The sequence below is a fragment of the Wasmannia auropunctata genome, unplaced genomic scaffold (genome assembly GCF_000956235.1).
Source record: "Wasmannia auropunctata unplaced genomic scaffold, wasmannia.A_1.0 LD336076.1, whole genome shotgun sequence".
NCBI classification, from domain to species: Eukaryota; Metazoa; Arthropoda; class Insecta; order Hymenoptera; family Formicidae; genus Wasmannia; species Wasmannia auropunctata.
The window spans coordinates 2,625,497-2,647,924 of record NW_012026814.1 but is presented as its reverse complement, the minus strand read 5'-3'; the positions used below and the strand labels follow the sequence as shown (position 1 = coordinate 2,647,924).

Genomic DNA, 22,428 nt, shown 5'->3' with positions numbered 1-22,428 from the left:
TCGCCGGGTCGCCTTCGTACTCGCCGCATTCTCGCTTCCAAGGCTTCCTCTCTACCTTCGAGCACCCACATTCAATTTGCCCGGCGACCCCGTATCGTAATTCCGTCCGACGAGAGCCCGCCGAGATTCCCTCGTCAAATCGGCGTCCATCAGGCGCGACGTTAGCGCGTGGACAAGAGGCGGGATAAGAGCGATAAAAATAAATTAAACGTGGCCGCAGATTCCGCCCGGTCCGGACGAATTGTGCGGTATACGGGCATCGCGCACATGTGAAGCGTATACATACGAAGGGTGAAACGGCGGGGCGACCTGGCCTCCTACGATCGATCAGAACGATGAAGACGCGGCCCCCGCGAGGCAGGAAGCGCCTGCGTTCAGCTCAGTTTATAATTCCTCTTCCCCTCCCCCTCCCGCCCCGAGATAAACTCATACATAATTTAGCAGTTCTCACATAAAAAGCAGCAAAATTATTCTGAATTAGAAACGTTTTGGGTATTTTCACATCTCCGGTAACTTCCATATCTGAGATATTTGTTAAAAAATCCGGGACTTTTTCTTCCTCCGTGCCGCATGCAGATTTATGCATGAAAAAAAACGGCGGTTGTTTTGACGTGCCGCAGCAAATATCATTATTTTTCGCAATTTTTCGAATTATTTCATCGGATTCACTTTGCGCCGAGTTTTTAACTCATTCGACCTGATCCCTCTTGCTTTCAACATATAAATATTTACCATAAATATTTGGCTTGCATCAAAATTACTGCTACGACGGTTTCGAGCAAGTCGGTTAATGAGTTGCACCATGAAATTCCGCTGAACGCTGGCGCATGCGAGATCCCGTTTGTTCAATGAAATCGTTTGTTCCCCGGGCGCGATGGGGGTTTCATTACGCGAAACAATTTTCGAAATGGCGTGCCTGGACAGAGAGAGAGAGAGCCCCCACGTATTCTAGAACCTTTAACCCGCTATTGAAAAATCGCTCGTATCCGCGTCACGGAATGCGCGTCGGATCGAACGGTCCGAAATAGCTCACGTAGCTCGCAGCCCGTTGAGCGAGAGACAATGCGCTGCCGCCGATGGAAAATCGCGAGTCGAAAAACGAACGCTCGGACGAACTTCCGCGCGCTCGTTCGAAATAATCGGATCGGCGGGAATGGCGCGAACGCGTAAAGGCGCTCGGAAACCGCCGCGAAACGATCGCCGATAAATCAGACGCCGCCGCCGTGCGCCGTGGATATTGTTGCGACGGGTTTAGTTTCCCCGGCGAAACACCTGACGATGATGATGATGATGATGATGATGATGATGATGATGATGACGATGATACGGCGTGCGTGACACATCGCAATCTACGCCGCCGGCCGTGGTATCTGTGAACCGGCGGCGATTAGGCGCGAGCGGTTGATTACCGCAAATCTTTTCAGTCCACTCGTACCGGGCAATAACTACGCCACGCACGTGTATCCACGCGAACACGAACACACCTTCCGTCCGCGCTCACGTAAGAAGCGAGAGGTCAAGGAAGTGTCGTGCGTGACCGGCGCTGGTCCTTTAGAATAGAGCATGGCGAGAGTGATAAAGCAGATATGTAATAAAGCAGATACGTTTTAAAAATCGACTATATATATATATATATATATATATATATATATATATAGTCGATTTTTATACGATAAATTAAAAGTCCATAAACGGAAAATAATCGTATGATTAACTATTCGTGTGACTGGTGGGGATGCAAAAAAAAACTAGAGTTAAAAATGTTAATTTGCATTTTTCCTAGAATTAAACCGAGCTGACTTTAAAGAGCTTTTATTGCGTGCGAGTGAAATGGTAATTCGTGGTCAAAGGGACGTGGCGCACAACTGCGCGGCATCACACTCAAGACCCGATACGGATGTGTTTTACAGTTCTACAGTTCGGCACGTGCCAAATTCCAGGGCGCAACCGTTCGAGAGAAAACACCGTACAGGTTCGGAAACGCAGTTGCTGGTTGTTGCTGCTGCCGTTGCTGTTGCTGCAAAGGACATTCCATGTTGCGCCGGAAATGTTCGTTATCACACCGTCGGTCGAGCCGTAAACGCGCGTGGGAAACGCGGCACGTGCGCGAGCGCGCGATGCTGAATGGCACCCTAAACGCGCGACGTCTCGCGCGACGCGGACACGGTAAATATCGCTTTTGGCGCAAGAGACGTTTATCGGATGTTACATGCGTTCCACCTCGGTCGGAACATATTTCAGGCGTGTCAGGCCCGAAAGCCCCGGTTTTATCCCAACTCCGGTCTGGCGGAGAGTACGACGCCGGTCGCTCTGTTGCGCGTCGCGTCGCCCCGTAACCCACAGCGGGGCTAAGCCTAGGCGGGATTAGACGGACGGGGAAACGGGGTGCCTTGGGAAATGGCACGTAGCCGTGGTCCTGATCCCACCCAGCCGCCGCTGGGGCTACTCCATAAACATTGGTTCCGAGTATCGAGATGTCGACGTTAATGGCGCGTCGCGTAATATCCATATATGCAAAGCCCAGTAAGAAGTCGGGAGTTAACCGAATGGCCGGTGGCTCTCGCGATCGCACTGTGTGTGTTGCCACCGTTAGGACAATTAAAGTAACGAGGTTTCCGCGCTTAATAAAGCACAAGTGACATCTCGGCGCGGCAATATAGTGTAACTTATGGCACATTTTAGTTTCTAAGCTCTTCGTACGTGGCCTATGTGCGCTTTGTGCAGGGCAGCCCGTTTATAGCTATCTTTAAGCCCGGAATGACTATATATTCTTATTGTTAATCGCGCCTTAATACTACGCTGGCGTATACAACATTATTAAAGCAATTATACGTACAGATACCGTTCCACGACGTTTTCCGTGTACGACGTAGTCCATTTTCTAAATAAAATCACGAAAAAGGATAATTACTACTGTAAATGCTTCTTTTGGATTTTGCACACGCAAGTAGTGCACGGTGGGGCAAATTTTTACACGGAATTTGTTAAAACTGCAGACTCAGGTTACCGGAGGATCAAGGAGGTCTTTGCGCTCGGTCCGACACGCGCGTTGCATTCGGGAAAAACTCATTTCGCCTTCGCAGAGTCTAGAATTTGCGGCTTTGCCGCCTGCATCCGCGCCGCGCCGCGTCGCGAGAGTCCCAGAGTGCCTAAGCCGGGATTAGACAAACGAGCGTGAAGCCGGGAAGATGGTGGCCGGGGAATCGTGGCTTTTCGGAGGCATCCGCGCGCTCTTAGTTTGCTCAACATGCCGCTGCTGGGCTTGCGAAGCTCGGCGCGAAGTCTCTCCGCACAACGATATATCCGGCTGGCCTAACTGCCAAATTGCGTAGCGCTATTCGCATTCGTTCACGGGGAAACGTAATCGCGGCCCCGTTCCCAGCCGCCCGGCAGAAACTCGTTTCGCCTTATTCATGAGGAAGCAATCTTGACGCGGCGGGACACCCGAGGACGCAATGAATTCCGATGAATCGATAATAACGATGGAAATTTCATGTATTGTCCTGTCGCGGTATTTCGTATCGTCCTAAAGATATTTGTCGATATTCGTATCTCGGATCATCGAAATATGCGACTTGCAACAACGTTATTTTAAACCGGGAATGACGGAGACAAATAAGAAGTATTCGTTTAATATGTAAAATTCATGGATCTGATATGGTTGACAAACAAATGATGATGACAAATAAAAATTGTGGTGTTAACTGTCGGAGTTAAGCTTAGTATAAGAGAAACCTTACATGGGAACGGTGCAGATGTAAGCCCTAAAACTTACAACGTGCGATCCGTAAAGACAAAAGTCGAGACGTCACGTTTATAAATGAATTTCGTCGGTAAACGATAAGGCGGTCGCTGGAATCAGAGGGGAGACCTAGATCGAACGCCTGGAACGAAGTTTTGCGCGGGCAAGGCCGTACGGTTTTTGCGTTCATTTGCGGGATCGATAATCCGTCAGCGGCGCGGACGGAAGCGCGGACTTGAAAGTTATCCGGCGATGAAGGATAGTCGTCTGGACGACGGCATTTGTCACGGTCGTGACCAACAGGTAGCCAGCGGTTATTTCTTCTTCGCGGCGACGACGGAGTGGAGTGCTCATGCCGGTGGAAACGGTTCGATTACATTGTGACCATTTGAATGGGTTCGAGGCTTGATAGAGGCCGGGGAAGGAAGATGCCCCGGCCGACGTTGTCAGAGGGAGCGTTGGACGGAAAGGGGGAACATGACGACGCCGCCGCCGCGCCGTCGGACGGCGACCAACAGGTGCCGCGATAATAGAATTTTTCTTTGTGTCGGCCGTGTGGCGTTCGCCACACGGAAATTTGACGGGGGCAGCCGAGCACCATGCGTCACATACGTTCGTGGTACTCGCGGTGCCAACAGGTGAAAACGACGGATGGCGACATACTTCTCCCCACAAACCTGGAGGCTGGCTACGCGACATCGATACGTTTCGCCATGGACCGCGAATATTTCTTTCCAAAACAGGCGATCGCCAGTTCGATTGGAACAGCCGTGATGCTTAACGGTGCGGAAACCGCGCGCGCCTCGCATTGCGTACCGACGCGCGAGCGTTTTTACGACCTGTAAAACCATTTCTTCGGTACGGCGCGGCGGTTTCTTGTTTGCTGTGAGTGAGCGATGAAACGGTTGGAAATGGAGAGACTGAGAGAGACTGATAGAAAGAGAGAGAGAGAGAGAGAGAGAGAGAGAGAGAGAGAGGAGAGAGAGAGAAAAACGGCCGCGATGTGGGAAGTAATGGTGACACGATGACAAGCGTAACGTGTAATGTAATACGCTCGTGTAATTAGAGGTGCTTCAGCGCGGAAATACACGAGCGGTTGCATTGTGCGCGCCGTTGTTTCAGGTTTGATCTTGACATTATTTGAAGGCGTAATTTAATAAACCGCCATGCGAAATAATGCACCGCTAAAAGAGCCGCAAATCCGTTTATTCATTTCGCCCGCTACGTTTCCCCGACGTTTTCCGCGTAAAATCGTCAGGAGAAATAGGCGAGAGCCCGGGCGCGTGCATAAAGATACGCGAGATAGAAAAGAGGATTATATGTACCATTGTTTCACTTCTCCCGATGTTATTTCGTCGCGCGGCGGAGTGTTTTAAAACTTGACTCGCGGGGAAAACCGGGGGAGCGGGGGGAAAGGACAGGGGAAGAGGGAAAGGGATGACGACGCGAAATTACGGCCGGCACCGCGGGCGCGCGCGCGTTATGCAGATCGTATTGTTATTCCGGCCTTCTCTGCCAGCGATATTGCGTTTGGGATACATACATACATATCGATGGCGAATTTCGTACCGTCGTCGTATTAATAGTACCGCGAATTATTCCGCTGAAATAGTTTTAACTCCGTTGAGTATTGTACCTGACCGAATGCGCAGGCACAAATACGTCATCGTCAAACCTCATGTTGTTTACCGAACGCTTCGATAAAGTTGACTAGCATCAGTTCTATTATCCATTAGATCGTACGCGGGTTTGCGTAGTGGGTAGCCATTTGATCAATAATTCCCGTATTATACCCAATGAATTTTCGTTAATTAACCTTGCATTTCGCGTATATAGGTACGTTTCGTATGTTTTTCGACCGCAAGTGCCACTGAACGCGCGAATACGAATTCTGAAACCGATCGCTCTCGAGATTTCACGAATCTACAACGACGTCCGTTACGCGAGATTATTAAAAGCTCGCGCGGCATATCGTTTATTTAAGAGTTTAATTTTAGTTATTATTGTTCTGTCGTTCAAATTTATTTTTGCTTCCTTTTGCAAAATTAACGCTGGACTGAAGCGTGCGTAGTAATTACGGCTGTCAGTTAAAAACATAAAATCTGCGTTAATAACTATTACTCTTTTATTCTATTGTATATTTTTGCGAAGTGCACCTGCGCGATAATGAAATTGAATTATGCGAAACTCGCACGAAACGCTAGTTCACATTCATATTTCAATACATGATACTCTGCATTAAGAGCTTACTAAATTTCCCACTTTGATTTCGTCATGCGGACGTATATGTACGTGCCAGTCGTAGAGACACGAAATTTTGTTTTTTTTTTAAATAAAATATTTAAAAATACGTGTTTTAAAGTACATTTTTCAAAAATAGAATGCGCTTCAAAATCAGTTATGAGGCGCCGCGCGTCGGTGAAAGAACCGCATTTGCGGGACAAAAGAGGGAGTCGCTAAAATTTTCGCTCGGATACTTGATTACTTTTTTCACAGGATTTCGTCCCCGCGTAAGCCTGCGTGCGCACGCGCGGAGCTTAATTATGAATTCCACCGACTGGTGGAATTCTCCCTTTATTGTTTAAATAAAGCTAACGAAACGATACGCGCCTTTGTCCGGCGCGCTATATATAAGCTGGGCGCGCGCAAAAGTTTCCGAATTGTTAAAATTCTATCCGGTATTCTAGCGCACGGATATCCGTCAAGTATGACATAGCGGTAATCCTTTATTCCGCACTCCTCGCCGAAACCATTCGTTTCCCATTCGATACACACTCCGGCTAAAGCCGCAATTTTTAGACCGACGTTACAGAGAGGGGGGGAGGGGAGAGAGAGAGAGAGAGAGAGAGAGAGAGAGAGAGAGAGAGATCGATAGGTCCGACAACGATGTACTGCCTGCAGGGGTAACGGATGAGGCGCGACGTTTATATCGGAGGAAGACCGATAGAATTAATCCCGGTGAATTGAGATAAGACAATGATTTGCGGGTCGATAGACTCGTCGATTTGACAAAGCGACCAACAGGTGCAGCGCCGATAGCACCCGGGAATTCTCTCGACGTCGACTCGTCGCGAGCTATTTATTTTTGCGGCCGCGCTTCTTGCATTGCGCCTCGCGATATTAATGACGCGGGGAACGAACGCGGGCGCGTGTTCTCTCATCGGCGGAGAAGACCTCCGGCGTCTTCGTAGATGCCGCATACAAATCGCGCCGCGCGAGGCTGAAGATACGTTAATGCGACCAACAGGTGCGACGACGACGACGACGATGATAACGAATATATACCTCCTTTTCTCTGGATGCACACCGACAGAATTGGCTCGATTGTATTACGCCTGTCGGGACGGGATTTCATTTGACGTGAATCGTAACGACCTAGGCGCGTTCGCGGGCGACAAGTTTGCGCTCGTTTGAGCCATCGGCTAAACTAATATTCTCTGCATACAAGCACGGAAATTAATAACCCCTCCGCGCGACGGGTAAACACGGTAAAAATTAATGCGCCGTGTACGAGCCACGTAAAGTATATTTAATTCGCGTTCAATTAATTACTCTTCGATATATTTCGCCGCGCTATTTTATCGCCTGATTATAATTGTTGTTAATAATACAAACTGTATCCTCATTGGATTAAATTCCGGCGATACAGCTATCCCATCAAGTTGCCCAATAATTATAATTATGGCCTCTATCGCCAAGTACATATTTCATGTACGTATCGAGTGCATGCCGGTTATATCGGATACTTCCAGCTTTCAGTATAACACGCAACGCGCGCGTGTGACGGACTCGATAGTTTGCATCATACCTATTTACCACAATGCACGCATTACAAATTAAATATAAAGTGTAATCGAGCCCAAACGCGGATTTGCCGATTAAAATACGGACAATGCGCAGCTGGCAATATCGCGAGGCTATATCGTAGTGTATACAAGCCCCCGGCGTACACCGAACGGCATCGGACGATACACGGAGAAAATTAAACTGCGAGCTCCTTGTTCTATTGCTTTACATTATTATCCTAAGGCGGGATATCCGGGAAGGCAGGAGTATTAATAATTATGGCGGAACCTTCCTGAGCGACGTGGGTCGAGAGGAGAGCCCCGGCGCGCGCGGGGGTTAACTCATTAAAAAGTTTTTCTCCAAAGGTACTAATCCTTTTGGGGTGAACTTGGGAGTCATCAAATTATCAGCCCCCGAGTTCTGCGATTACGGGTGATGGTAAATGAGGAGATCATTTCGAAACTTTCGCCCTCGGAATGCTACCATCGCTACTCTCCCACGTAGCTTCTTCCCACCCGCGTCTTTCCCGCCGCGACACGCTGAGCTGTTATTGATCGTCGCTTTAGCATGTTATTAACTCCCAAAGTAACATCGGCAAAACGTTTCGTACTCTTAAGCATCCAATGGGGGCTAAGCACTGGCTTGGGTTGTTGGCAAGGAGTAGAAAAAGTAGCGAAGGATGCTTCGCTTCGCGCGTACCGCGTCGTTTAAATTTATCGCAATTATAAAATTTTACTTTATAATCAAACTCCGCGCACTTGTCACAGTAGTACTTAATCATGGATTGATTATTCTTAATATAAGCGCGTATATATAAATTAAACTTCGTTAGATTTATATATACGCTAATTTAGATTTACTGAAACTATTTATTTGGCGTTGTCGTTAGTATTTAATGATGTCTTCGAATGTCTTGCGATGTGTCTTCCTTACCTAAGATACGTCATATTATTATTATTAGAATGTCGCTATATTACTATTCCCATTCTCTGGACGTTCTTGTTTGAAATTTAGCGTCAGCCCGCTGTGACAGATGTTCCGCATTGAATCACCGTTATTGATATTTACTTTCGGTGAGTCCGGGAATAGTCATCGTTATTTCGCTCGCCTGCATGCACAGATATAATTCGCTCGGGCGAGCATGCCATGCCGTCCCGAAAATGTCATCTATAAATATATATCTCGTGCGTATTTTGTGTACGCGTAATAAAATATTCATCACGCAAATGAAATATTTCTACATAACGCGCTGTCCGTTCGGACCGGCGCCGGGCGGGGAGAGTTCTTTTACGAGAGAAGTTTTACGCAAGACGGAGTTAATTAAAACTTCCGTCCCCAGGACGAGGGTCGAACTTTAAGGCGGGATAATTAATTTATATGTGTAACGTGCCGTTGACATTGCGCTGATATTCATTAGCGTATAGCGCGCGTGGCGACACCGCCGCGCCGGTCGCTGATGGTTTCTCCTCGCGCCCCGTGACACGCGCGCGATTTACGAGCGTCAAGCGCGCCCGGGCGCGCCGTGTTCTTGCGCCCTCGTAAATCTACTTCGCGTCTTCTTTCCCAGAGGATGCCCCCGGGCGTCCCCCGTCGCTGTCATCGTCGTCCAATGCAACGTCGAGAATCGTCGCCTCCGAAAATGTAAGGTATCGGGTAACGCGCGCGCCGTCCTCTCGCGCCTCACGGCGATGAATCCCTCGAATTATTCTATCATAAGACAGCATACCGGCGACGCCAGCTGTACATACCGCAAAGGCCGCTTGCGTGCAGACGCCGCTGTATTCGAAATACGATCGTAAGAGTGCCTCGCGGAGGCAGCATCAGAGGTTGGTCGATATCTCTCTCGCGTACAGTCCGTACAGGAAGCCAGGTCGAGACGGTACACGCCATCCCTCGTTCGGCGCGAGGTGAAAATTTCCCTCGTCTCGCTCCCTTCGTCCCCCTTCGCAACCACTGTCTATCATTTCCCGCACTTCCAGCTTACCTCGCGCACAGCCTCGCGCGGTGATCTCATCATAATATTGTACTTTATTCATACACTTTAAAGTCATGAAATAATAAAGAACATGCAATAGAATTTAAAATAAGAAAAATAATTAATAAAAACAAGATAATATGTATTCCAATAATCGAAAAATGCTCGTTCAACTGTCTTACTTTAGTTTCTCCATTTGTGTCAGAATTTCCTGTGACGCAAATCCCCCCGCTACTTATTTCAATCGCGGATTACCGTCGCGTATTTGCTATTCAATTTCTTTAGATATCCGAATACGTCTGTTATTCGATCGAGTAAATACATTATCGTTGTGCCCTATGCACCCCGATATTCTGCCGAAATTCTCGATAAAAGCCACCCCAGGAGCCACGTCGGAACGAATCATCTGTGAGTATCGAGCAACGAGATTAAGTCTGACGCCCACTTTCCGATGTTGTCTCGTATAATGGGATCGTCTTGGGGACGAGATTACCTCCAACGTTAATCAGATTACGATCCGCGCGCCCTAGAGAAGCGCAGCGTTTAGCTTAGCAAGTTGCGCTTATATCCATTTTAGTTTACGGCGTGGGCATTAAAAATCATTCGCTCGGACACTCGGCGAATGCGCTTTACAACGGGTATTAAAGCGAACGTAAGTAAATTATCGTTATCCATAGAAATAACATACCGGAGAAAATCCGGATTAAGTGGAAACAGCACTTAATGGCTCAGTCAGTGAGTCCGTCCGTCCGCCGTCGCCGCCAACGCCGCATCGCCGCGCCGGGTCCGGCTTTTAGAGTGGTTCTCTTTAAATTAAACTCGACATTCGCGTTATTTCTCCTATTTACGTTTCATCGTGAATTACGCCGGGGTGTATTCAGTGCACGTTAACACGCGACGCCGCCTCTCGTCCGCCTTTTAAGCACGTTGGTAACGTGCACCGATAACGATGTCGCTGAACTTATGCAACAAACGATATCGGACGCTTTGATCGGGAGACATACAAAACTTAAGCGTCGAAGTAGTTATAGAGACGTACAACACAACGGCGGGTACGCCGAAGTAGTCGAAGACGTATAACGTATCCCGCCGCGGCAGGAGTCAGAAGACATGCAAGGTACTTTTCGAGCGTGCGCTGTAATTTCACACCGTGCCGCAACATCGCGGGATATAACACGATACGCTGTGGCGCCGTAACATTATTTTATGCATTATTGCATTAGGCAAAGCGTTCGCTGATACAATAACAAACTTTACGATTGCACTGCGCGCGCCCGGCGCGACGCGACGGTGCGGCGCGGCGAGAGGAGCGGCGCAAATCCGACGTAACCGTCGCATTACGTAAAATCACGTTACATTTCCATTAAATTGTGTAATACCACGCGCGCTTCGTCACTTATATCGAGGCGCTCGTAGGTACCTACGTACCTACAGACGACGAGCGATGCCTGATAAAGTCGTATTAGAGGCATTGCCGCGCGCACACCCCCGACCGACGACGCGGCGACGGTGCCTTTCCGCGCGCGCGGTATCGACGTGCCGGCGACGTCTTATCAGGTCGCATGGTATCGAGGTCACCCTCGGCGCAGCGCGCGGGGCACGCGAAGGACGCCGACTTTTGCCGACGATTGTATCTCGCTCGAGTTGAAGTGGCCCGCCTGGATATTAAGGTAGCGCGCGGCCCCCTCGACGTAAAAAGCCGCCGCGCCGCGCCGGCTTCCTTCTTTCGCCCTCCTCAAACGCCGGCACACGTCGCGCACATAAGCACCGCGCTATTTTACGAAGCGGCAGGTGCTAGAATATCCCGCGAAGGGTGCGGGTTCTCTAGGGGATCTCTTTGCGACCTCCTTATCACGCGCATTCACACAAAGGCACACCGGGTCGGGGAGAGAAAAAAAAGAAGAGAAATATCCCATTATCAGAAGAAGCCCGAGCTACTTAACCGTCTTTTAATCCAATTCCCGATTCTGTAGAAACGAGAAAAGCGTATCCCACGAAAGAATTACTTCCCACGTCGCGTTTCCATTGCTAGGGAGATCACTCTGGTATAGTCTCGCGTACATGGCATCGAAAACTGGACTGAAATTAATCGATTCGGGTTATTACCACATGTTCTGGAACTATCTCTCGAGAAGCATTGTGCAATGGTATGCGAATGGATGGATAGATTCATCTATTATGAATCGAGTTGAATTTCACAAACGCTACAAACGTAGAAATTATTTGAGATAGATAGGTAGTCGGAGACTTGTTAATGACAGATAAGGATGTCGAAATTATATAGCGCGAGCGTAAATACGCTGCAATAACGTAATTACATAATTAGAGACGATGGGGAACACGGGACTAGAACTTTTCATAGAATTCTTTTCCCGATTATCTCACGGTTATAATTTACGAACGACCTTACGCGTGTTTTAACGGTCTAAATAATTGACGGTCCCTTTTCCAGAAGAAATTAACGGTATTGGAAAATCTTAGTATTTGAAAATTAAGTACGCGTTAAAAGTATTATTTTTACTTTTGTTAAAAATCAAATCAAATATATCGGTGTATTAAAAGTAAAATTATATGTATTAGTATTATTTAACCGATCGTCCCGTAGGTTATTACATCTAAATAATATATCTACGATCTCATCAACGGAGTATAGTGTTTTAGCGTGTAAGGCGGAGGAAGAGGATCGGTGCTCTCGGGTACAAGTGCATCGTGCTCGAGCGTTCGCGGAGCGGAAACCAAGATGTGCCCGTGTAATGTATGGCCGCCCCAGCAAATGCATAGTTCCACGAACTGTCGGGGTCAAGCGGTATTCTCGGCGATGGCCTAGGAACTTCGTGCGTGAGGTACGAGCGCAGACACGATTTCCAGTCAAACGTACGCCCACCGGTATACGTACTGCCGGAGCACATCGATAAAGGGAGAGACCGTGGCAAAGGGCGCGCTAGTTAGTTCAAGCGCTCATGGCTATCACGGCATCGCGCCATAGAGCGGATTAGATGACCCCTTTGCCGCGCTAATTGCGCGATATATATTTGCCGCGCGATATGTTCGCCTCATTAATAAATTTCCCGTTTTGGCGATATAATTACACCTAATCAGGATAATACTGGTTATTAGATGCGACGAGCTTCGGGGAGACGCTCTCGTCGTCCTGAATGCCGCCCATGTAACGTACCTAGAGACACCCCTCCCCGTTTCTCGCAATTGCAGCCACGCCCGGGGATTTAATATTGAACATTAAAGCGTATCCTTTGTACACGTCCAAATCCTTTCGCAGTTTAACGTGAGTCATAGCAGACTCGCGTCTGCATTTACGCGTGAGCGGCTCTCTCTCTCTCTCTCTCTCTCTCTCTCTCTCTCTCTCTCTCTCTCTCTCTCTCTCTTACCCTCTTAACGTTCAGCAGTACGGTTGCATGTTAGAAAGTAGTCCTCTCGAGCGGGTAGAGTGTACGTTACGAGCCAAGGGCTTAATTGCATAATTGCATGTCTGAAATTGTGTGGGTGGTATAATCCGGTAGCGCGCGTGCTTAGCGGGTCGACTCGAAAATATACTGAAACGGCGATGGGCGTATACAAGGCCGTTACATAGATCGCGTCATTAGTACGTACAAATGGCTCATTTATCCGCGCTCTTGTAGATAAAGGTCCCGATTGTCCCTATCTCGCGATCTCTCTCCCTCCCCCTCCCCCTCGTTGTTTACTACCCTAATCAAAATTCTTGACGTCGGACGACAAGCCACGCGCGTCGATATCGCGCGCATCGATGGCGGACAGTTTACGGACCTATCGCGTGATTGAATAGCCACTTTAAAAGTTACACGCACTACACGTAAACGGGGAGAAAGTTGCGAAAGAAAGTTTTCCCATCGTCTCCGGAATTTTTTTGATGGAATGACTGTAAAGAAGCGACGCGCCTATATGGAAGGCGTTCGCCGTCCTCGAGCACCGAACTTTTCGAATATTCTCGAGTGGACAGGGGGAAAGAGATCCCGTGAAAATCTCTCGAAAATAATACAAATATTAGCGACGTGTTTGGACTGTGCTGTAGATTCTGCATGCACTTTCTAACTAAGTCATAAGCAGCGATGCAAATCTATTCGCCTGGAAATTAATTAGTGACGAGAGATTATTAAATGCACGGAGAGAGAAAGAGAAAGATCAGTTATATATGAATTTGCGTTTTTGCGAGAATGGGAATGGCTCTATAAATCCCACGCGATTTTAATTTCATTTGTACTTGATTACAGAATAGATGTACGAAACACACGGGAGCTTAACTAAAGCAACATGCATTTTCCTACGATTTATGCATCGTAATTAATATCGCCTCTTATTCGAATTCTCGCGCGCAGCTGCGTCGCGCTTTCGCGTCGCACGAATCGTAATTATTATTAACGTTCATCGCGGAAACGAGGAGGCGCGATTTTTCTTATGTATTTCAAAAGCACATTCCCGTGATACTTATGCTTGTGCTTTTGAAATACATAAGAAAAATCGCGCCTCCTCGTTTCCGTGATGAACTAGCGCGGACGGAACGCGTTTTCCTCTGTCGCCATTTCAAACGTTACGCCACGTCTCTCGGTGACGGTGTAATTGAACCAGAAAATGTAATCGTGACGACGCGACGTGAAAGAGACTCTCCGCTTTTGAACATCGGAACCTATGCTGGTGGATACCGCGATTTTTCGCAGGTGCCGCGCGACGCGAACGGATCTCCCTGTTTGATCGTCTCGAAAGTCATCAATTTCCTTGTTTACACGAGTTTTCCATCATCCTTTTCATTTTCCCGTCAACGTCACCTAACGGATTCAATTCGCACGTACTCGGCGCGCGTCGAAACGAAGGGATTCACGCCCGATAGGCAGCACACGGCAATTTATCGAAATCCATTAAACTACCTTCATGACCCTTTACAACACTTTGCAACCGCATTCTGCACCGTGAATGCAAATACCGTCTGTCATGCGTCACTAAGAAGTGCAAGATGTTTACAACTCTCTAATATTTTTTACAGTTTAGACATTTTAAGATTAGTTAAATGTATCGGTTAGATAAACAAAAATTTGCAAAAAAATTGATAAACGCAATAGTTAATTAATATTGTTAAAGTGATATAACTTGTCTACACGGAGAGAATTCTTTTTAATTTACCATGCAAATCATGTTAATTGTGGGACAATATAGTATTTAGGTAAATTTTACTGTGCACTGTAAAATACTTATTGTAGAGCACAGTAAAATTTGCCTAAATACTATATTGTCCCACAATTAACATGATTTACAGGGTAAATTTAAAAAAAATTCTCTCCGTGCAACAGTATAAATTATAGAATCGTAAAAGATTTCTGTTATTGTGAATATTTCAAATCCGAAATAAGTGGCAATAGAAAATAATAATCGTAGAAATAATTATATTTTTAATTGGAATGCCAAGATATTATGAAAATAATTGTGATGAAAATCGAGAAACGATAAGATGAAACACTAGTGAAAATACATTGCGAGAGAAAACATGCAATTTGAACAATGATATTTATATCGACGGCTACATTTTCCTCATGCAGGTGTAAACAGATTCGAGCTCGAATGCCCATTATCGGATTTATTCACGTCATTGGAAATGCAAGGGCGCTGTTTAAAAATTACAAGCGAATAAATGAAAACGCGATACGGGCGGGTATCACTATAACAATGCGACACACAGTGTCCGCAATTCACGGACGTGTTTTAAGCGGCCTCGCGATTTTTTTTTTGTTAAGCATTAAATTGCCACTCCGCGAGCGTGCACCAGTTGTCCATCGAACGTAAATCCCATGCGCGACGTACATGCATTATTTATCAACTGCGCACGCCAGCCAGACCATAGATAGCCGCCGCGCGTTTCACATTTGGCAACACGGTTCATTCTAACGGCTTAAGTTTATGGCTTGTGGAAGCCCCTATAATGAGATCCTCCGCCCCAGATAATAATAACTTAATGCCTCGTCGCGCAGTTCTAAGGATTGAGAATAGACCGCACGAAGGGGTGCGTATAGGGTACCCGCGACACTACCTGCCCTTTTAAAAACTGTATTGCCCACAGTGTACGTGCACTACGGGACGACAAACTTTATAATTTTTCGCCCGACGGCGATTTACGCCCTGTGAAATTAATTCCCAAGTGAATTCTTAAAATTCTCTTTCTCTCCCTGCGTCGGATTGCGGTGAACGATCTGCTACCTCTTATCTGGGCGATAAAGCGTTTGCGCACGAGACCGATTTTCACGTGGCAGAGCGCAATAAAGTGTTTTTAACACCACGCGAGGCTCCCATATATTTTAAATTTCCGAAAATACTCAGTCCAAGTCAGATGTATAAAATTAATTACGTTCCAAGTAACAGTTACAGTTCGTTACACACTTACAACAATTCGTGTTACATTATACGTACGCGCTACGTAGAAATGTAATAAATTACAGCGTACTTAAATGCATTATATACGTGTAACGTGCGTATCGTTATATTACCGCAGAGGAGCTATTTCAATTCCTGCATATAACAGATTGCCTCTATCATCATACCGCGACACATTACGCTATAGTTTCATTAGCGAGGATGTAACATAATAAGATGCAGAATATAAAGCCGGGGGTGAGGAGATGCAGCTTGAAATATTCCCATGCGATATATGCTAATCGTAATACCCACTAATCAGTGAGAATATATATAGGCGCGATTGCCCATTATTACATTATTAATCCCATTGGTCACCTAAGGTATCACCGATAATCAAATGGACATCCCCCGGTGGTTATTAGGAGCCCTAGAAATTCCAACGGTTATTAAACACATCCGCATAATCACTGGTGACATATTATGTCTCGGGGAGCGAGCAGGCATGAGAATGGGCAGTCGTTAACTGCGTCCGCAAATCGCGGATATTATTATCACAGCACGGCATATCGACCTGGTCAGCGAGGGGGATCCGACAGAAAATTCGACTAATTACAAATGATACTTCCACAAAGACGTTTGGCCGGGAGACGAGACTCCTTCGAGAGCGAACAAACGGGGGCTGGGGCGCAATCTGTGAGCGCCGAGCGAGGGCCGTGAATCGTGTGCAGCGTACGGCGAAAAACTTTTCGGAGCCGTGCCACGGCTGTTGGGGCCCCTGCGGCCATGCGCCGGCTATCGATCCGGTCCTCTCGCCCGTCCTCGCCTCCACGCGATAGCCGCACGAACAAGAGCGCCGGGGTATTTTGTTTCGCAAAACGCCTGGTAAAACGTGCGCCGAAGGAGAAGCCGACGGGGACGACGGGGAGACGTCGGGAAGAAGGCGAACGATCGGATCGATTTTATTGTATTCCACGGGGGAAAAAATCCACTGCTTCCCTCCTGGTGCGCATTAAAATGATACGTCATTGAGAACAAAGGAAACGTCACGGGTTGAATGTCTTATTTCATCGTAAATATAAAAAACTAGTAAATTAATAAAATTAATTAAAATTATGATTAAATTAATGTAAAAATTATTGTATAGTTATGATTAGTAGTAAGATTATCAGGAAGAAAAAGATGTTACAATATATACGGTGTGAACGAGTAAATTAACAAATGAACGAATCTGTAAGTACAATGTAAAATAGCAAATAGTAAAATTGCAAATTAGATTACAATAAGATATTATACACGTACGAGCTCGTAGCTTGATGTTTAAGTAAATAAATTGAGAAGAGTAAAGGAACGAGATAATTCTTGTAAATAGCGCAGTAATTGGGCGAAGAGTGTATCCAAGAGGGCTATTGTCAGCCGCGTCTAACGTCAGAAGCAATTTAGAAGGAAAATGAGAGGGCGCGCACAAAAACCGACGGACCTCTTTACCTCGTCAAGAACACGAAAAATAGAGAGGGAGAAAGAAAGGACGCGGTGATCGAGGCGGAAAGGGGCGCACTACTGGAATTGCAACTGCCGCGCGACCCTTCCGATGATCGAGTATCCGGCGACCTGACCGTCCCTCTCCGGCGTGGTCTCTCTTTCTCTCTTTTTCTCTCGTTCCTCTCTCTCTCTTTTTCATTCGCAGACGGCGCAGAACGAGCTCATCTCATGCCGGACACGAAACTCGCCGAGTCGTGTAATGGCGGACACGCGAGGTGCGAGAACAATGCGCGGATTTTTGGCAGCGAGAGAAATTACGAGGCGCGACCTCGCCACGTTCTCGCCTCGGCCAACCCTTAGGGTCATCCATCCGGACCGGATCATCATTCGGCACATGTCTAACGCGCGCGTTACGTGCCGATGTCGCAGGATAGCGAACGCAAATGGAAACGGAGGGGATCATACATACGCCTTCGCTTATGTCACGTAGCCCGATAAACTGGAGAGTACGCTACGAAGTAATTTAACCTCCGACTACTATGCGGTCGCAATTTGAAAGAGACGTAACTACTTCCTCATGAGGTCAGTTTGACGTCGATCGTAAATGGCGTCACGTTTCACATACGGCGGAACGTACGATCGTCACGGAAGATAATAAAATGTTGAAAAAATAATGAAAGTACGATCGCACGGAAGATTATGAAATGCTGTAAAAATAACGACGACGTATACATATATATAACGCATTTTGCTTTAGTATAATTTTTTATTTCTCTCCGTCAACTACTATTTGCAATTACAGGAAATATTTTTCCGCTTTCGTGTTCTTGCATTTAAATGCGGATATTTTCGCACGAACGAAACAGTTTTCTTTTACGATTCTATCTTGATTGCATTATATTGTAATTCGAACGATTCAAACGATCTTCTAAAAATTCATAGATAATCAATCAATTAATTTAGTTCCGTTTAATACAAAAAAGAGATATCTTTTCGCGTGTATTTAGCGATTATTCGTGAGAAGCGTCGCGATGAAAAAAAAAACATTCGTTCGACATGACGCGAGGTCAATCCAATTTAATTTTCGAAGCGTTTAATATTGAAAATTAAAAACCTACCGCAAGAGACATTTCTCCTCGTGAAGGTTCTACGGAACTCAATTACATTCCTGATAGAATCCGTGATTGGAACAATCTAATTCCGAAAGATCACTACTACACGTAAGGAGACAACCGTTCAAGTCCGACTTGCTCGCAAGATTAACTCACCTCTATTGCCAGGTGGGATTATTTGCTATAGGTGGGAAACACGGCAAACACAAAAGCAGGGGAGAAACGCTACAAACGATCCAAATAATTATGTGTATACGCATGTCAGTTTGTTTTGAAGGTTTACGGGTGTACGTTAATGTGTATTTTGGAGGAGTTACGACAGCGCGAGTGATTACGAAAGCGCGCGCGGAATCCCTTCGCTCGATGACATTTGGGGTTCGCGAGATGGGGGGGTTGTGTATGAGATTTAAATTTATACAAACATGCCGAAGGCGCGACGCTGCCACGACGTGATTAACATTCGGTCTCATTAAAAATATCGCGCGTTATCTATCCAATGAGTTTACACTGTATCTTATTGTTATAGAGCGAACTGAAATGCCTCGAGCGATTGTCCGCGCGTCGGATGCAAATTTTCAATTACGACTTGCCGGGGACCGACTATTACCCTCGGTGCTCTACCGTGAAATTAGAAAAGAACGGTTCTCTCCGTGTGCTGCTCCGTGCATGAATGCCGCATTATAAGAGCATCGAGGCCGCGGGCCGAAAGAGACGGAAAGAGACAGAGAGAGAGAGAGAGAGAGAGGGATCCATTATATTTCTACCCCCAGAATTCTAACAAAATAGATGTGTATACTGTGTACACTCATGCCACTTAAGGTGAAGAGAGAATATCCCGCGACTCTTATTCGGAAGACGAAACGTGCGTCGCCGCGAGACTCGACATCGTAAATACAATCCCGTATTCAGGTCCGCGAGTGTTGTCCCCTTTTTCTATCCGTTTTGAAAAACATTCGGCGATGACGAAATTCAATAATCGGATTTTCAATGGAAAAAAAAAATATACGTCACGCTCCGCGAATGGCGTGACGCGTAAACGCGCGGGCCTGACCTCTCGTGCGTGAGATTTTATTTTTACATTTTTTTCCCGAGAGGGATCACGATCTGCATAGGTATCATTTAAGTACGCGATATATCACTGCCGCGCGCGCTCGCACTGCCAGCCGGCATACGGTGAATCATTCGCCAGGCTCGATAAATTGTTTCCTCCTACGGTTTTCCCTCGAGGAATGTTTTTAGAGAAACCCTCGTGGAGCTCCTTTCCTCTGCCGAACGACAGCGTTACGTACCCTTTACGTCGAAACCGGCCGATCTCGTCTCGCGATACGAAATGGCTCTCCCGAAATGGCTCATAAAAATCCTATTAAACGATAAATTAAAATTTTATTTCAGGCTCTCGATAGGCTCTCAAACTCGATACAAGCTGCTATATAAACGGAAGGCACTGATCGCGACCCTCATACAATCCTCTTTCTTTTCTTTAAATACATCGAGTAATCTTATTAAAGTCAAATATAGACTGTTTTATGTAGGTGCACAGATTTGTTCTAAACATAAATTTTTCTACTTCAGGAAATTGATTTCAGATTTCAGATTCTGCCAGGAAAAATCATGTCGACCCATTCGGATATTTTACAACGGACATATTTGTATGTATTCACGTTACAAAAATGTTTTAAAATATTATTTTTGTTCATCTAAAAAATATTTCAAATTTTATATTTGATATTATTTTATCATTCGATCCCAGAATAAATTCCTTAAATATTAATTTCATTTTCAGACATTTAGGGCATAATCCAATATTGCAATATCTTAATGAAAAAATCGATATATAATTTAATCAAATACATAGGAAGAAAATTGTAGTTTCTTTCTAAACAGATATATTATTTGTCGAATATATGTATTGTGTTCTCTCCGCATAATCAAACCTGCTGAAATATATTCCTATATCATAACTTTTTAAGGATGACAAATTCACGACGAATTTCCGCATCTCTACAAATCGAGCCTTATATCTTTCTTCTTTGCCTAAACAGTAAGGATGGCTGGTTATCTGATATCCGGCGTAGGCTATATGCACCCTATATTATGTACACACACGCGGATTCCGTCTGCGTATATATTCGTCTCTACTTCGGAAGTACTCCTGAAAATACCGATCGCTTCGCGATATTCGGCTTTTGCGCTTCGCAATACCGCCGGGGTAACTATTCATTCTCTTCCGCGATTCTTCGACGTACGAAACGGCAACGGTATTCCAATGGAGCCTTCAACCGAAATCCAAGATCAGATTCGCGACACGCGCCGTCTACCCCTATTTTGATTCAAGACGTACCGGCGTGTTTCGCTCCGAGGCGTTTCTTGAAGCGGCGATTGACTGCAGATATTCGTCTTTCCGCCTTCCCTTCCCTCCCGCCCGTTATGCTCCTTATCCTTGCCCCGGTGCACGTTTCTCGAGTACGGAGAAACCCCGTTGTAAAAATCCGAGCGAGATCGTGCGATTTTTCCAAAGAGGGATTCGTCCAAGCTGATGATCCCCGAAAGCAGATAAAATCAGCGGAGATATATAGATGTATATAGGTATACATATCGGAGAAAGAGAAGCGCGCGCTTCCGAGAGAGAACAGTGAAGAAGAGTAAATTAGATTTGACGATCTCCTGGGTACAACAAATCTGTTCTAGATCTTTGATATGGGTTACTTATGCCGTTATATCCCCAAAGAATCAAAAAGCTGTGTATTGTGTGTGATATATTGAATTCCAGTGTCTTCCTTAAGCAAAAATATGCCTTTCGAGTTTCTAAAGTAAATCAAATTTTCTACTTTTCTATTACGCCTCGTCGTACGAACTTCTATGTTGATCTGCTTAACTCAAATATAATTTTATAGTATATACTCGCAAGACTTAAAATTGCAAAAAGCAACGAAAGAGTAATTTCGCTGAATTGTAGAATCAATTTATAATAATTTAATTTTTCTTTGAAGCCGTACTAATCAAATTAATTGATACATTTACACATGTGAAGATATGTTCATTTTCCGAATACACCTTTCTCTTATAATCTCAGCAAGGCGACAAATGTTACTCCTCACAACGGTTTGTCGATAGTTCGACGGGAGTTCCGCTGCAGTTGCAGATGTGTTTATTACAGTTCACGTCCGACGGTAGCGCGCAAAATCTTCGCAAAGAAAGTCTTCCCGCAGCCGTCCGTGGACGTTCGGCCAGCTGCTTCACGTGCGCAATGGCACAATGAAAGAATTTGCGATATGTGGAATTTTGTATTAAAATTCCTTCGCCACATCTCTATTTCATCTTTCCCAGCACGTGTAACTTCGTTACACGATGCAACGACATTGTATAATACGGCTGCAAACTTCAATATTTATTATGAACTTTTTGCTCTCTTTATCGCGGTCGAAGACCTATCGGAGATTTCTTGGTGAAACGACTGTGATTAAATGTTTTGCTTTATAACATTTTCAAAAAATGCCCGTACGTGAATCATATTACTATAAGCACAAACATTTTACATTCTAATCATGAATGTAGTTAATCGTTCCGTGAAAAATATTCTTTTTTAATTGCTAAGATTTTTAATTTTTTTTAATTTACCAAGACATTCCATTATTAAGTTCCGAGACAAGGCCAAGATCTGAAATTTGCGTACAGGATAATATTGGTAATTCATGCGACTTAAATATTTGATCAGCCTGAATGTGAAATCTTACACTGCGCTATCAAAAGTTTGGTATGAACGCGATAAGAAGATTTACCTAACGCCATCTCCCTTGCTTTCAGCAAGGGAGGCCGTGCAAACTTCTAAAACTTTCGTGTTATCTATAACATCCGGAAGAGATGATTTAAATCGAATAAGTACGCGCGATACTTCACATGAAGAGCACCGCACCGGAGTTGTGAAACTCCTCTTGTCAGTGCAGTTCGCGCGAGAGAGG

The 22,428-nt window shown here is 45.6% G+C and overlaps 1 protein-coding gene and 1 long non-coding RNA gene across 2 annotated transcripts in view; one reads left to right on the top strand and one right to left on the bottom strand.

Annotated features, from left to right (window-relative positions):
* LOC105449278 (protein turtle) overlaps nt 1-22,428 on the bottom strand; it is a 195,533-nt gene that overhangs the window by 85,032 nt on the left and 88,073 nt on the right. The window lies entirely within an intron of this gene.
* On the top strand, nt 16,912-18,119 carry LOC105449277. The gene is made up of 2 exons (XR_974326.1): nt 16,912-17,108; nt 17,248-18,119. It is a non-coding gene; the product is annotated as an uncharacterized LOC105449277 (long non-coding RNA).